General features: G+C 35.6%; 1 long non-coding RNA gene across 2 annotated transcripts in view; it reads right to left on the bottom strand.

Moving 5' to 3' along the window:
- The window catches only part of LOC121411015, a 29791-nt gene extending 15242 nt beyond the window's left edge, over positions 1 to 14549 (bottom strand). Inside the window, exons 1-2 of one of the 2 annotated variants that reach the window (XR_005969410.1) lie at positions 13679 to 14549; positions 1849 to 1909 (exon numbers count right to left, since the gene is read on the bottom strand). This is a non-coding gene — a long non-coding RNA (uncharacterized LOC121411015). Of the gene's footprint in view, positions 1 to 1848; positions 1910 to 2429; positions 5681 to 13678 lie in introns of those variants that run through there. The other variant, XR_005969411.1, reaches the window with a different exon arrangement.
- Positions 14550 to 16221: the final 1672 nt, after the last annotated feature.

Raw genomic sequence — 16221 nt, 5'->3', positions numbered from 1 at the left:
ATGGAATTCTTATGATATCAATGTACAGTATCATACAATATATGGCCATATACAGCAGTGTATTTCTCCATTTCATGGAGGTTTTTTTTCAGTTGACCCCCCCCCCCCCTCCTCCACAATAATCAACCATTTCATCTGGATACCAAATTATCCACCCAACATACATGCAGTTCATTAACATACCGGTACTAGGAACAAAATGTACCAGAAATGTATAAAGTGAAAAAAAAATATGTTTTTAAATTGATTTTATACATGTATACACGCTTTTTTTATGTCGATATTCAAATAAACTACTTCTTGGCAAAATCTCATAAAATCTCTTTATTGTGCAATGATTCCTATTGATAGGTATCAGTATCACCACTTATTTTAGACAATTGGAGTTATTTTATATGCACTTCTAATGAAAATGATCTCTATGTTTTAAACACTACTAAAGCTCTATTAAGTGCCTCTGGGAAAAAATGTATTTCTTAAATGTAACAAAGTTTAACCTCTCAGGACTGACGTATATAATCATGAAATATCAATAAATGGCTCACACCATGTAAATATATATATATATATATATATCGTTAAACCTATACACATAAGAAATTACTACCCTTTTCTTCAATACTCGCTCTCTTTCTCTCTCCCTGGGCTCTCATATATTTTTTTTTCTTGCTCGCCAGCAGGTATTATCATTCCATACGGGTAGCATATGGGTGGTAAGTGTATTGAATGTATTGTTTGTAATTGCATTAGTTTGTGATTATCTTGCTAGAACCCATGAAATACGAAATACCAGACGAGTTCAGCAAATGTATGCTTGTTGGTACGAGGGTGAATACATGGCATAGAAGGTCTTTGTAACAAACTACAGTGCATACATGTATGTGCTCTCCAAGGAAACGTTATAAGGACTTACATGTAATAACTTTTTAAATATAGAAGTTATTATTTAAATAAAACAAAATTTACACATATTGTGTAAATCTAATCTATTGATATAAATAACTTAACGCTATTTGCTCTGATTTTTCTTTGCTGGTCTGCAATTAAAATCTGACGTGTAATTTGTATAGACTAATATACGTATTATTACTCTCTAATGCTACTTTTTAATATAAACTTTATTTCATTCTTCACAATTGAAGATATTTGACTATTTTTTTTCTTCATCATTTTGTATCCTTCAATTCTGAAAAAAACATGTTAAATTGCACTTTAGATACCAAAATCATCAATCTACATGGTGTGCAATTTTCATTTTTGTATAAGAAATAAAGTACATTCCATAATAATCAATAAAACTCATATTAAACTTCAAGTATTTGTTTGGTCTATCCCTCTCTTCCAATTCATCTACAAGAAATAAATACACTGTATGTTAAACCTAACATGAAGAGCACATCCAAGACAACAAATTGCCCATGAAAAACAAGTAACATAAATGAATACAGTTCATTGATAGCATGAGCACAATAGTTACACTACTGGTTTTCAATTTCAAATATTATTATTTCTTTTATTTCAAAGAGAAAGAGATTTCAAAATTTGAATATGAAAGCATATACATGAATATAGATGTGATAAATGGGTGATAAGCATGCCAATACAAGACCATGTTAACAGAAATTCACAATCACATGGCTGTCCGTGAGACAAATAATGAAGAAAATAATATATCGGAAAAATCCCAAAATGAATAAATGAACCAAATATATTTATAAAAGCCCTCAAATTCCCAATTCATGCATGAAAGAAGCAAAACAAATGACACCACACGAATAACACAAATATTACATACATATATACATGTAACATAACATTTAAAAGTTTATACATGAAAGTTGATCTTACCAAGAAAAACTGTTTATGAAGCCTTATCAGAAAAGGCAGCTCCTCCTCTTCCTACCCCAACCTTTCAAAATGAAGAAACAAAAGAAGGTAATAAGTATGAAAGATTATTTGAAAAAAAATTATAATATAAATTTTGTCACATACATGTACAATTGACAATAGACAAGAGGATTTTTTATCAGCTTATACTCTAAATACTCAGTCAATAATGGGAATTTGCAAGAAAAAATTTGTAATCCATTGCAAATATTCTGTTGCAAATTTACAATTGATATATCAATCTCAACTTTAGCAAATCAGATTACACTGCTTGTTTCAGGAAGCAGACTAGCAATCAATTGTAAATTTGCAATTAATTTCAAAACTTGTGATTGATTTAAGGACCAAAAAATAGACTTGTAACTGATTGCAAGTTTCTTACAACACCCTATAAAAGTTACAATGCTCCATGTCCTCGATTTCATTTTTTTTAAGCCAGTGACTTAAAAATATCTATAAAGGCTTAAAATATAAATGACAAGGGTTTTAATCATCATAATTCTGATACAAACAAATGCATGTTTACTGTATACATCACTCACATTCCATGTCTACTTGTGAACATTCAATGTGTCATTTATCCCACTTGTAGTACACTACGTTGATTCCAACAACATTCTGGCTCCCATTGCAAGAAGAGTCCAGTGCAAATGTAACTAAACGAAATCAAGCGCAAGTCATAATTACGCATATCTGATTTGCCCCTGGTCATAAGTGTATATTCTAGAAGAAACTGTCACAAGGTAATTGAGACATACAATTATGAAACATTATATGTCAGCATGCAAGAATTATTGCAGGCACGAGACAGACAAATATAAAAAAAAATAGGAAAATTGCTGCTTGGGAGCGGCGCGACCGAACAATCTGGGGATGTCAATGGGGTAGAGAGGGGGTTTCCCCTCCCACAGCATATTGTGTGTGTGCATTTGCAGTTACAGATAATTTTACGTTTTAATGCATTTTAGAAAAACATTTTTTAGACAGGAATAACCTGTTTTCTAAGGGTTTATTTATAAACTTCTGAAATGTTTATACCGACCTGATCACAGACTGTAGTTAACTAGTGCTATATAGTGCCATTGAGATCATTAAATGAAGTAAAGCAATGGTGTCCATTATTTGAAATATTTCAACGTTTAATAGAATTAGGCCTTCAGTATCCGCAGAAACACAGCCATGCCGCTCCCCTCCAAAAATGAAGTCAAATCATTCTTTTTTAAGGAGTTAAAAATAAGCGGAAATTGGCATACCATTATTTGGCCACTGTTAAAATACAGAGGGACTCTTGCAGAAAAAAAGTGTTTTCTTCATAAAAATTGAATTCAACTTGATAAATCATAACTCCAGAGTGTAGGAGATTACTAAACATAATTTCCTGACATAGGACAAAAATGCCCTGACAAAAGTTGACCTTGAAAATCATCATACAATATCAGGCAGCCAACATGGTTGGATCACAAAATGAGATAGAAATGAATCGTATAATTAATCCATCAAATGACTCTTGTATAAAATTTGTAATCTATTAACAATTAGCAAAATAAGCATGGCATTCTGCTGAGTAAATTTGCTTTCAAAGCATCATTATGCTAACAAGGGTATTCTGTGTTGGCAAGCTTAACTGCATACTCTGTTTCAACCTACATGCATAATTCATTACTTCATAGCTATCAATTTTCAAAAGCCATGTTACATGCAGAACTAACTGGATTTAGAAATCTATGACGGTTCTAAGCCTTTCTCTGAAAATTATCGCTATTGAAATCAGTGACTACCACTTTCATCTTTTCTTTAATTGGTGGCATTCCTTATTAAAAACGCTTTTAAAACCTGAGCAAAATTAAAATCTACATGAAATTCCATAGCCGTCTCTTTTGGAGTTCAAATCTGACTTCTTAAGAGTCAGACAGACGATCTGAAAATAATGATATCCCTGGCAACCACCTACAGCAAACAAAGGCAAAATAACTATGTATAATCTTAACCTTATCGAATTAGAAGATGAGTGCCCTACATATTATACTTAACATGCTTTCCAAGAGTCAGCTGATAGGGTCCATCCTACTTCCTTTACCTCATTTCCTATTCATAACCAAACCCGATGACAATGACTTTTTGCCGCTGACTTGTGATAGCATTTCTACGTCAATGGAGGTTCCTGTTACCGATTTACACTTGTGTAGATTTTTGGTTTGTATGAACGCGGAGGTAGTATAAGCATACATAGTACATGTATATGGAAGGAAACGCAGAGTTCAGAGAGACGATCAACATCATGTATAATGGTGGTATAATAAAAACAAACTACTAGGACTTTATATTAGGGCAATTCAACAACACTTTGCCAAAAATAGGTTGAGAACGTAGGAGAAAAATCCTACAATGGAATGGGTGAAAATGACTGGTACATGTACATGTATACAGGATTTTTCTCTTTTTCTAAAATCTAAATGTTTTTTGTACTGAATTGAGTAAACAGATGATAGATATTAAATAATAAATGAGATTTTTAACTTTGAAATAACACTTTGAAAATGATTGATGTTTCTCAACTTGCATTTGGATTTAGGATTTAAAGTTATTGTTTTTGTCAATATTTCATAAACAATTGAATTAAGTGGAAGTTATTTGTAGTATGTAAAAATACAGATCTTCTGTCTTGCCTTTTTATATTTCATACTAAATTTGTACAGAAGCATAAAAAATCAAGATACTTCTTGGCAGTTTTATGACTGAAATAAACTGAACTTGACCTTGAAACACTCATCCAACCGGTTTTATCAGGATTTTCCTCCCATGGTGAAATAATGTAAACATCATCTGATTTTAAAGGGGGCAGTCATTCCCTACATGTAAATGACGTTCATATCAATATAAATCCTCTTTGGACCACAAAATTCTGTTTGATAATTTGATTATTACTCGACTGGTGGAAGGAAAACTTGTTCGCTACTTTTCACTACTCTTATGTCTCATCTTTTTTTCTAACAAAACAACCCTACGCCATTTTAAAAACAAACCAATCAACCAGGTCACAGTTCCTTCCCCTATCATGACCCTTCTGTCTGGACATGAATGCCAATAAGTACCTGGTATTTGAATGACATGCATCACAGTATTCCATCAATGTAATTTTACATGAATTCAACTGGTAATTACAGGAAGATGAAATCCATAAAGCAGGCAGTCTGCTGCTGAACATTCACAAAGCAACAAACATACAGGTCTCTTCTTCCATGTACAATGAACATGAACATAGCTTTCCCCTTAAAATTATTCTTCAATCTAATAGCAATGTTTGGCCAGGAGATAGCACATTGTTAGCAAAATCTGCAGGTCCAGCAACATGTATACATGTGTTTCAAAAATTTTATCTTGTTAATGACAACCAATGGAATACCGATTTGGGAGGAGGGGGGTACATGGCCAAGAAAAATATGGGAGAAAAAAATGGAAAAAGGGGTGGAATGTAATATAAATTTTTGAAAATTAAGCCAAAATTAGATTTTTATCTGGCCCCCCTAAATTTCCTGCCACATTACTCCCATGATAACAACCTACACCATTAAATTTTTTTATACATAGATGAAATTCTATCACTATTATCTTAACATGATCTTTTTTTAATAAAATAGATATTTTGTGCATATGCAGCTTTTGTCATTTGGTAGCACTCCAGCACTGACTTTGTGCATGGAACAAAAGTTGTACAAAAGTTGCACAAAACTTGTACAAAACTTGAACAAAAGTGAAAATGAGAAATATATTTAGAACCCCCCCTAAAAAAAAAAAACAGTTTCAAGGCTTGCAAAAAAAAAGCCTAGATTAAACATGGCCTTGTTGAATTATCCATGCTTCTTGTACATGTAGTTGTACACTAGTATGCTTTTCACACTGCATTTCCTTAACCCCATACTATCCTTAACCCTCTTTTTTTGGATTCACACTGTCTTTCTTAACCCCATATATACCGTGTTTACACATTGACTCGGCTCGCGTGTTGAATCCGCGAGCCGGGTTGAACACTGCGAAGAAGGGATCAGAGATCGCATTCATACGTACATGTACATACAAAAAGGCGAGTTCAACACGGCTCGCGGATCTCGAACGGAAGAAGAATTATGACGTCGCAAATTAAACGCGGGAAATTCACCGCCGGAATCAAATCTTGTCCGTGCGAACAACAACAATGCCAAAAGTGAAAGCACGCACAGTGACCTAGGTCAAGAGAGTTCGACACGGCTTTCTGTTTACACACGAAAAAATTGCTGAGTCTGACTCAGGTCGCGGGTTGAAACCATCGATTTTGTAGGATCGAAAAAGCCGTGTTCGACACGGCTCGCAGATCACTCTGATCGCGTTTACACAGCATAAAATTGCCGTGTTGAGCACGGCTCTCGTGTTCAACCCCCGAGCCGAGTCAATGTGTAAACACGGTAACTATTTGCTTAGCCGGGGTTAACGCCTTAAGCCCAGACTATCACACAGCTCATGAATATTGATGACACAGAGCACGATTCATGTACAATTTCGACTTCAGTGATTGGCTGATGCTTAGCCACACTTCTCCTTAGCCCAGTTTCCTTTCACACTGCATCTCTAAGCACCGCAATTTTGGTGCTAGCACCGGCTAACCCTGCTTTTTTGCAGGACCAAATAGTACTATTTACTGCGCTAGCCCACTTTGCTAAAACTTATTGTGAAAACAGAGTGGGCTAACCCCGGACAATTGGTGGGCCTAAGATCCCCCCCCCTTAGCCCCACCAATTTCCCGAGCTACGAAGAAAAGTACAGTTTGAAAAGCATATAGGAACAGGATCCGTTCAAAGTTCACTGGCTCACTCAAATGTACATGTAAACTAGCAGTGTAATAGAGTTCTCATTCTAATTTCTATCACCTTTCTTCTTGATTAGAAACCGATTGAGCCTACTAGCCTTGGCCTTCATTCAGGGCTTATTGACTTGTAATCAGTACACATGAGGCAAAAGGCTTACATTACATCAATCCTATATACTTGACTTTGAGTTGAAATAAATTTATGTAGGCCTACAGTGTGAAAGTATATATGCTGTTTGAATCAAAATATTTTATTTCTACAAATTGTAAAAAAAAGGAAAAACAGAAGTAAGAACTACATTAAACATGTCCAATATTGTAGTTTTTTCCTTCTTAATGAAAATATCTAGTACTGTACAAACAAAATTTGGTCCATTATCTATTTTGAAGCAATTATTATTTTTGGTCTATTAACCTAAAAGTGGTCTTGAGTAAGCTTTTTCGATATACCGGTATTAGTAATACCGTTCGGTATGAAAGTCATACCGGTATGGATACCGCCGTTGAAATTTCAATACCGAAATACCGTCATACCAAAAGTTGAAAATATCATACCGGTATTTTCTTCTGTATTGTCGTTTATGGGTATTTTTACAGTAAAATTAAGCCAAAACAATAAGTTCTTTGGCTCTCTCAACGTATTTAATGAAATCAGAATCCAATAATCTAACCTCGAAATGAATACATCGCCCCTTAACTACTGTCTGAGCTCCGTTAGCCGCTGCATAACCATAAGGCCTCGGCCCCACCGCTACTGATACTGGGGTGCATGTCGGCTCAGCTCCATGCACTCGTGTACACAGCTACAGTAAACAACGAAGTCGACCGAGACGGAGAGCATTTCATGAAGAGTTTTTTTCAGTGGTTTCAACAACAGATTTGCTTTCCGCCAATCACATGCGAGGGTTTCATAGCTTGTATCATCCCTCTACACAAACAAAATCACTGAAAAAACTCTTTTTGAAACACTCCCTAGCCTGCCTTTTGACCACGTGGTGTATTGCGGGCTTCAACAAAGTATCAACCTTGGCTTGGGGCGTTGACAGACAAACCACAGGGATTAACACTTGTTTTTTCTTTATGCAAGTTTTTTTTCTCGGACTGCTCTTAACTTGTATCAATGGGAATATCCACTGAGTTTTTTTTTTTTTTTTTTTTTTGGGGGGGGGGTGCTGTGCATTGACAGACAAACCACAGGGATTAACACTTTTTTTTTCTTTATGCAATGTTTTTTTTTTCTGGACTGCTCTTGACTTGTTTCAATTATGACAAGTTTACTTTTATACTATAAGCCTGCTACAAAAACCGTCTGACCCCCCCAAAAAAAAAAAATAAATACATAAAGAAAAAAATAATACATTAATGAATAAATAAATTAAATATGAAAATTAAAAAATGACAGAAAATGTTGATAAAATTAACAGGAAAAAAAATGTTACGCCATCCCTCTTTGTTTATTTTGATCTGTGAAGTGATTGTAAATGGAAGAAAGTGGCTGAGAATATTTGTGTGATTTGTGATGGGTGTTGTATCCGTTTTGTGCATGTGCGGTCATGAATAAAATAAAATTAATTATTGGATTGATTGTATGATGGTCTCGTGGCGTGATAAGATGTTGATCAACTAAAATTTGGCATGTGTGAAAGATGAAATTGACAAAAAAAGAGAAGATCGAGATTCGGAGAAGAGGATGTTGATTGTTCGTGGTAAGAGAGGGGTGGTGGCGGGGAGAGAATGGGCCGATGGGAAGAGAGAGTGAAGAATTAAGGGGCTTGGGAGATAAAGAAAAACAAAAGCAAGAAAAAATGAGTGAGAAAGAGGCAGCCAGGGATAAGAAGTTTGGGGGGGGGGTTACTTTTAGACAACGTGGAGATTCACAAGAGGGGGGGGGGGGGGTCAACACAATGGACATTTATAAGAAAAGTTATGTACGAGACGTCAAAATTTGAGGTCAACAAACTTTGAACCTTCGACGAACACGTGTTGATGTGAGTGGTAAACAAAAGGGGTGAATCTGAATGTGAATGAGTGGGGTCAGTTCGGTGAAGGGAAAATCACGCAAATATCCTTGACAGTTTTAGCAGGGAATTTTGGTGCTTGGAAGTTAGGGCATGTACACATGTTTAGCAAAGTAAGTAGCAGTGAGTTTGTGCCGTGTAACATTTGGCAACTTGACTTATTGATTTCGTACCATGTTTGTGCTTGCTGAGATAATTTTGCACACATGCACAGGTAATTCACAGCTCTCGTTGGGAGAGAGCATGATCGTATAACTTTTGGTAAAGAAAGAGAAAGTTTTTGTCAATGAGAACGGACCATGCTGAGCATTCCTCAGCTGACCACAAGCATCCCCTCTTTATCCGAGGCCATATCAGGGCTAAACAAACATTGGACACTGTTTGTACAATAAATTGGGAATTTACTCGGTATTAGTCGGTATACCGGTATTGAAGCTATTAGTAATACCGGTATTGAAAATATCAATACCGAAAAAGCATAGTCTTGAGCCATCAAAACTTATCCATTTATCATTTGATCTAAGTTCAACAATTTGGTCCCTACCTCACATATGAAGCAGTGTATACCTGTAACATTGACTGGTATCAAATCATGGGACAGTTCACACTGGCATCAGTCATAATCAAAGCAGAATAACGAAAATGAATTAATGAGGGTTCAGCGTGAATCAATCAAGAAATAACAGAGTTGTGGACTTATGAATTTTTATCATGGCACACTTGAGCATGTACATGTATACATGTAAATTCCATTGACATACAGACGTAGCATTTTTTTCAGTATTTGATTTTTAATAAAGAATACATGTAAATGGTTCTATTCCTCCAAACTGATTCGGCAAATACGGCACATTATATTTAAATTTCTAATACTGAAAAGTGAATATTATTCCTATCAAATTATTTATTTTCTTATGATAGACACTAAAACATTCTATTGTGCGAGCATGTCATTAACATCCTGATTTGCATGATTTCAGTAATGGAAACTAAAAATTCTTCAGGATCTGTCTTTTTCTTTTGGCCACATTTCTATATTACACTTACAGTAAAAATGGGACAAATTCAAGAGTGCACGAAAAAAAGAGCATTAAGCAGTGCTGCACCAGCAAGAGTTTGCTCACTCTTGAGATTTAAGCCTGATTGACCCTCTTTGCGATTAATCTCGAGATTCAAACCCCATCTCCACCATCGCAAGAACAGCGATTCTTGCTTAGGTGAGGCATCGATGCATTATGGTCTGATACCGTGAATATACATCTATAATCCCGAGCGCATCTGCACCTGCGAATTAGCAGGATAATTCGTAAAATAGCACACTATTTTGCGAATAATCCCAATTTGACTCAGGATTGCAATCTCGAGATTTAGATCTAGATAATTTGCCGGATCAGAAGTATCTCGCTAATTTGAAAACTTGGGCTGGTGCAGACGGCCCTATAGAGGCTGATCAATAGGCATCTACAGCCATGGCCTTGATGGCCTTGGATTCCATTTTAGCTCTGCTATCCTATTCTTGAGTAGACTCAGGGCATGTTTATGCTTCTACTTTTCAGGCCAGAATCAGCGTTTCCATTACGTGATCAGTCCAAAACACGGTTGCGTCCATGCTTACTTTCATTGAAACGTTTCAGAACGCCGATCATAAACTCACAAAAAGGTACGTTTCAAAACATTGTTAGACCAGAATCAGGGTTTCTGGGGAAGTATAAATAGAACCACGTTCGTAAACATGTTTAAATCACGTCATTTAGTACATGCTTCCGGTAAGATGAAAATCCGCAGGCAAATAGTCACATGGTTACCTTCACAGAATTACCTCTCATTTCCCTGGTTCTTAAATGACCAATATACATTTGCATATGTGATCATTAATTTAAGCACTAGTACATGTACTTCTCTTCTAATTTTTCATCACGATGAATGTTGAGGGATTTACAAAAAAATAAAAACCCAGAACATGAGTTAGGTTGAGGAGACATCACTTAGCCAGAAGCCCCAGTAGCATAAACAAATAGATGTCTTATTATCTTATGTACACTTTTTTTCACTATTATCCTCATCATGATGGAAATTCTATGGCAATGTCAAGTAGCTCCATGCAATTACTAAAATATTGGAAATTGTTCGATGTTTAATAATAGTCATCCACAACAACACTCGGAAAATATACACTTTCCAATAAGGGCGAGCCCAATTTAACCTCGCTTTCCTGCTCAACAAAAATTACGATGCAAAGCCAGCTGGAGATTGTGATTTCGCCTCTGAAAAGTTAAGCATTTATAAACAGCACTTCCAGAACCACGTTTACAATCTTCATTCTGAAACGACGTTTGAAAACGCTGATTCTGTCCATGCAATGAAAGCATAAACACACCCTCAACTACATGTAGTAATATGGCAAAGCTAACATATAGGGCATCGTTGATCAGGGATGGTGGGCAGCCAAGCCTGCAACCTACATGTAAGTCCTGGGCCAAGCCAAGTTGAGGGTGTATCTGCCATTCTGAGCATAAAGTCATAGGCAAGCATGAGTTCGGGAATTAATGATGCACGATTGCAATAATATATAGGCCTATATTTTAATCCACAATTCTTAAAAAGGATGAACAGTCTTCTTATGTCAGTAGGACTAATGAGCAGGGTAGGAACTTGTTTCTATTTTTTTAGGGGCTATCTTTTTTTTTCTACATTGGTGTGATTGCACAGTGCAACTTTGGGTTATTTCTTCATTTTAAGGCTTTTTTAGGAGAAACATTCAATTACATTACATGTATGCAGTAAAAAAATATTGTTATCCTGACATACATGTAGTTAGAATATTGATTTTCTAATCTTGAATAGTGTTTATGACAGATATTGGGGTAAAAAGAATGGTCACCCCCAAAGCACACATTTTCGGGGAATTTCAGGGGAGAATTGGGCTGTCATAAGAGCAAAATTGCTTGTCGCCATCATGCACTTCCTACATGTACTCTACAAGTAAGCATGCAGTAACTATGGAAACTAGTATAAAACCAACCAACACACACCCATTTAAAATTCATACAAGATTCAATTAAAAAAATACTCTTCATCAAAACCAAAATGGCAAATGGGGAAGTGGTAACATGATAAATTTGATTATTCTTTGATGGATTTTTGGCAACGTTCATTGATGTTTTGTATGCAGTAAAAAAATATTATCCTGACATACATGTAGTTAGAATACTGATTTTCTAATCTTGAACAGTGTTTATGACAGATATTGGGGTAAAAAGAATGGTCACCCCCAAAGCACACATTTTCGGGGAATTTCAGGGGAGAATTGGGCTGTCATAAGAGCAAAATTGCTTGTCGCCATCATGCACTTCCTACATGTACTCTACAAGTAAGCATGCAGTAACTATGGAAACTAGTATAAAACCAACCAACACACACCCATTTAAAATTCATACAAGATTCAATTAAAAAAATACTCTTCATCAAAACCAAAATGGCAAATGGGGAAGTGGTAACATGATAAATTTGATTATTCTTTGATGGATTTTTGGCAACTTTCATTGATGTTTTTTTTTCTCTTATCAAATACCAACCGAACATACTTCAAGAATCAGATTAACTCTCAGTATACATACAGCATGCTAGTTTTACCAAGATAATTATCTACAAACCCAAGGGGTGTGTTCTACTGTTCTACATTTGATTAATCTTATGATCAAACAAACACCCTGTATGTGCATACAAATTGGAATAACGATCTGTGTGATGCATATCTGAACATCTCTTTTCTACATCACACAGGTGAAGAATGTACTGAGAATCATCATCATCAAAACCCATAATAAAATTGCAGCCTGGAAAAACTTGACCAACTGGAGGAGCCAATTCTGCTTGATTCAGAATGCATGTGATGGGGGCTTTTAGTAAAAACAAAAGCAAACAGTTGACTCATTAATGCCATAACTTACATGTAAGTGAACAGCACAAATCATAAATCATGGTTTCAAACCACAGATTCAAAACCATCTTGGTGAATTCAAGCCATACATGTAGTAGATATCATATTATAAGCCATACAGTTCAGAATTATTGGCTATTGATACACAGAACTTCATGTCTATATTAATTAGCTCCTTATTCTCACCTCTAGTTTGAAAATAAAGATGGAGATAATTGTTACAATGCAGGATAAAACGTCAACTAAAAATATCACAATTTGATTTTTATAATGGATACAGATCATACAGGCCCTACAACAACACAAAGTGCATATTAATGACCAGGCCAATTTACAGTATCTGATTCATTTTATACAACTGCTCGTACTAGAATTGACAAAAAAAATATGCTCTTGCTGTAATATAGGCCATTAGGCCTACACATTGCAAATACGTGGCCTATGTACAGTGCATATCATAGTATGCAGTACTTTATTCAAAGGTAGAAAGTCATAACAATAATAATAATCTGCTTTTATATAGCGCTTTACATCAGAATGATGTGTCTATTAAAGCGCTTTACAGATATATTATTACCCCGGTCATCGGATTCAATCAGTCATTCCCACACACAATGTATGCGCATTCTCCACTCCCAGGGGAGTGTTCAGTCGGCGGTGAAGTGCACACATTACTGGACAAGATACAGATGACTTTCACATCCTACCAGGTACCTATTTAGCACTTGGGTCGAGAGTGGCAAAGTGTGGGTTAACGCCTTGCCAAAGGACGCCAGACCATGGTAGCCTTTGAACACATGACCCTCTGTTTACAAAGCGAGAGTCAGAACCACTACACCATGGCTCCTCCACATCACCCACACTGCTCATCTTTTAAGGACTACAATACATACATTTGCTGGTACTGTAACCTTACCTAGTCCTACATGTCATACAACCACTGATGCTGACATTAAGACAAATATGCATGGAAAATCGACAGAGACTACTTACCTTCGGAGCAAAAATTACTTTGGCCTCTTTAAATCATCTGTCAAAAATAGTAATCCAGTTCATCTTTATAAAATTCATTGCACTAATTTATTAGGTCACCAGATCATCGCGCACACATGTGTGCATATTATGAACTACATGTATACATGTCTGTGTTAAAAAGATACATTGATGTACATAGGCATCCTGGAATATTGACTGTGTATTCGTACTGTGAAAACCCTCATCACACAAGCAGGCTTTCCATCTACTGCCTCGCATAGTCTTGATATGCAGACATTATCACAAATTTGACGATTGAATGGGAAGAATACCGGTATGCATTATTATTCCTACATGAAGCTTTATATTAAATCCAAGGAAAACAAAGTACACATGTACAGGCCTACAATGTACATCATCTTTAATCCAGTCACAGGCAATTTGTTCTTCACTTGATAAAGCTAGAATGGGCCCATGATGCAGATGCACTCATGTTATCAATTCATTCAAACATGATAGGTCAAGTCCACCCAAGGAAAATGTTGATTTTTATTCAATAGAAAAATCAAACAAATATTATCAAAATGGGATGTAAAATAAGAAAGTTATTAGATTTTGAAGTTTCTCTTATTTAAAAAAAAACCACCAGAAATATACACAGCGCAGTGATGATGACCCTCACTCACTATTTCTTTGGTTTATTATTGTTAGAATTATTCAATATTCAAATTTTTACAGATTTGACAATAAATGACCGACTTGACAGGATCGTAAATGTAAAAACAATGGTAATTCACATGTTCAAGAAGGAATAAAGCTTTATTTTTTACATGACAATAAGGAGAAAATAAGAAATATTTTGAATTTCACATAATGAAATACAAAAGAAATAGTGAGTGGATGATGTCATCTGTCCACTCACTTGCATACTGACCAGGATGTACATATACTGTAAAAGTGGAAATTTTTCGCGGTGTGGAAATTTCCGCATATATTTCGCGGCAAGATCAGTGAGCATGAATTTATGAGCATCTAGTTTAATGCAAGTTTGAACCGCAGTTCAATTGCGTGCATCATTTTGGCAAAGAGAGAGCATAGTTTGACCTAAAGAGGGTGGCATTTACGCAAGCAAGCTTGAGCTCCAAATTCGTATGCATCGCGAGAATTTGTTTCAAAGCAATGCGGCCATTTTTTTAACAGTCGCAGATCGGTATTCAAATTGTGATTTTGGTTGAAATATAAACTGTTTTTGCTGTTTGATTGGTGAGTGTTTAGATCTGTTTAGTTTTTGAGAAGACGTTGGGTCGATCGCCTATGTTTGTTGATTGATCCCATGCACTTTCAATACTAGTAGCCATAATCCCCCCGGTCCTTACCCAGTGCTCGGCCGTCCATACCAGGCCAGCATCTAGCAGTGCCTCCGTTTTGCCTTCCCGATGTCCACCCCGCAAATAAAAGTTGCGCTAAATGTCAAAAAAGCTCATGATTAGATCAAAACAATGCTGAATTATGCCGCCCTAGAGCTAGAATTATGATCAGAAAATACAATTTCATTGCTGAAATTTTAATCAAAACCATTAACAGATCGGCAAGAAGGAAGTGACTTTGTCATTTATTATTGTGGAGTGTGCAGCGCGAATTTAAAAACCCGCGAATATGTTTTGAAGCCGCCAAGCAAGAAAAATTAATCCCGCGAAAATAACAGCGTTTACAGTAACTGTTTTGTGAAATCAAGTGAAATTTTAAAGTGTCATAACTTTCTTATTTCATATCTGATTTTTATGAAATTTTCGTAGTTACAGGTATGCTTCTTAGATTTTTCTCCTTTTATTCAACTTTAATCTGGGATGGACTTGTCTTTTAAGAGCAACATGTGATCACTACTTTATTCAGGGACTTCCCCCTATGATATCCCTTGTTATTAAGGCTCTACAACAAACCTATTATTCAATTAGTTACACTACTTTGGTTAACTTCATAAATACCAAATATTGTGACTTCCAATTAACAGTTGCTATTCATTTCTCTGTTTAATTTCTGCTGAGGAGATCCTCTAATTTAAGATATTAAAGGTCAAGTCCACCTCAGAAAAATGTTGATTTGAATCAATAGAGAAAAATCAGACTAGCACAATGCTGAAAATTTCATCAAAATCGGATGTAAAATAAGAAAGTTATGACATTTCAAAGTTTCGCTTATTTTTAACAAAATAGATATAGGAACGAGCCAGTTACATCCAAATAAGAGAGTCGATGATGTCACTCACTCACTGTTTCTTTTTTTTTTATTGTTTGAATTATACAATATTTCAATTTTTTACGAATTTGACGATTAGGACCTCCTTGCCTGAAGCACATAATGTTAAAATAATGGAATTCCATGTGTTCAGGGAGGAATGAAACTTCATTTCACATGACAATGATGAGAAAATAAAAATATTTCATATTTCATATAATAAAATACACAAGAAATAGTGAGTGAGTGATGTCATCAACTCTCTCATTTGGATGTAACTGGCTCGTTCATATAACTATTTTGTTGAAAATAAGCGAGACTTTAAA

The sequence above is a fragment of the Lytechinus variegatus genome, chromosome 3, assembly GCF_018143015.1.
Source record: "Lytechinus variegatus isolate NC3 chromosome 3, Lvar_3.0, whole genome shotgun sequence".
In the NCBI taxonomy this organism is placed as follows: domain Eukaryota; kingdom Metazoa; phylum Echinodermata; class Echinoidea; order Temnopleuroida; family Toxopneustidae; genus Lytechinus; species Lytechinus variegatus.
The sequence above is the reverse complement of the archived record's forward strand: the minus strand, read 5'-3'. Positions and strand labels throughout refer to the sequence as shown.